The sequence below is a fragment of the Trachypithecus francoisi genome, unplaced genomic scaffold (assembly GCF_009764315.1).
Source record: "Trachypithecus francoisi isolate TF-2019V2 unplaced genomic scaffold, Tfra_2.0 Lachesis_group0, whole genome shotgun sequence".
NCBI lineage: Eukaryota > Metazoa > Chordata > Mammalia > Primates > Cercopithecidae > Trachypithecus > Trachypithecus francoisi.
This window is the reverse complement of record NW_022681453.1, coordinates 194,349,736-194,351,655: the sequence shown is the minus strand read 5'-3', so window position 1 is coordinate 194,351,655 and position 1,920 is coordinate 194,349,736.

The following is a 1,920-nucleotide window of genomic DNA, read 5'->3' as shown; positions in this document are numbered from 1 at the left end:
TCCCTATAGAAGGGGAAAATGAGTATCAGGAACATGCAGCAATCTCTGCCCCCAAGTCCCAGCTTGTCTAGGCTAGCTAGGCACCTGGAAGCCAAGTACCTGAGCACTAGAAAGCAGGGAATGGGGCATGTTGCTTCTCCTCAGCCACCCCCAGTGGCTCAGTCTGCAACTGAGAACATGGAACTGGAACTGAAACTTAGGCCTCTTGCCATGGGTCTGAGAAAACTCTGCCCTGTTTAACCACCTCCCTGATGCGTCCCAGCCTCAACACCAAAGGCAGGAGGGATACTAGAGAGGCAGCTGACTGCCCCCTCCTGGACAAGGAGAGGACAGTGAGCAAAGCTGCAGCTCCAAGGGGCAGAGGGCACAGTAAGCTGGCAGGTTTGGCACAGCCTGGTGGAGTTGCCCACTGCAGGACACACAACTACAAATTGTGTGGAGGCCAGGCCATCAGCCAGTGCCACAATCCAAGTGCCTGACTGGAAGGATACATCTGCACTGGGGTCTCCACCCTTCTTCATCCTGTTAGTGAGAACACTCGAGCAGGCCATCTGGCCTTTGCCAGGCTCCCAGCACACCTGGCTCCCCTCCCTCCTGGGCTTTCTTTTATCCCAAAAAGGTCTCTGAGAAGGGGAGGAAAACTTGCCTGCATCTCCCCACACTGGCACTTCTGAAACAAGCCCTGAGACCCCATCTGCTCCTAGAGTTTCACTACTAGTAGCCACCGGGGACAGGCAAAACCACAGCCACAGGTGCTCCAGCTCTCCCTCTCCCAGGCCTAGCCCCAGGTCTGTCACTAACTCGGGATGCAGCATCCCCTGTTCTCTGACCGTCCTTTTCCTTCGAGTCACTTCTTAGATATAAGGTTCCTGGGCTCCACTCAGGACTTACTGGCTCTGTTTTTGAACCAGTTTCCCAGGAGATTCATGTGCGGTGCACTTAGGATCCAAGGGGCTGAATGACTTTTGCAGTCCAACTTAGAGTGATCTGGTTCTGACAGGGTCAGAGCTGTCTGAGCAGCACCCTGTGGGATGGGAACACCTTCTGCCAGCCCTTTCTTCCCAGGGGCTAGAGTTCTTCAAACCTCCCCAAATTATTCACTTTCCTTTCAGAGTCTGTCCTCCTGAGATGCTAAGCCATTCTCATTCTGCTCTGTTGACTGTGAAATGTCCTGTCGGGTGCCCCACCTCCTGTTTCTATCTGTCAGAACCCTCTTCACTTGTCAAGTCTCAGCTGACACACAACCTCCTTTAGGGAGCATCTGCAACCTACCCGGTGAGGATTTCCTGCTCCCTCCCTGGGCTGCCATGAACTTTGCTCGTACATCCACTAGAGCCCAGGCTGTCCTGAGCAACAGTGAGTTCTTCAGGTTGGTGCATCCTATCTGCTCCACCCCCTCACCCCCTCAGCCCCACAGAACTGGGAACTAACTCCTCGAGGCTGGGAATCAAATCTCACCCTAGACATCCTGCAGCCTGATGATAGATCACTCTTAACCCTGAATGCTTAAAGAGAAAACGTAGGAAGCCAGGGCCTGGGTAGGATAATCTGAGCGCTAACAGAAAGAGTCCAGGCCGGGCGCGGTGGCTCACAACCTGTAATGCTGGCATTTTGGGAGGCTGAGGTGGGTGGTTCACAAGGTCAGGAGTTCAAGACCAACCTGACCAAGATGGTGAAACTTCATCTCTACTAAAAACACAAAAAATTAGCCAGGCATGGTGGTGGGCACCTGTAATCCCAGCTACTTGGGAGGCTGAGGCAGAGAATCGCTTGAACCCAGGAGGTGGAGGTTGCGGTGAGCCGAGATTGCACCATTGCACTCCAGCCTGGGTGACAAGAGCAAGACTCCGTCTCAAGTAAATAAATAAATAAATAGTCCGAACACAGACAGCCAGGGCAGGAAGAACTGGTCCATTCCCC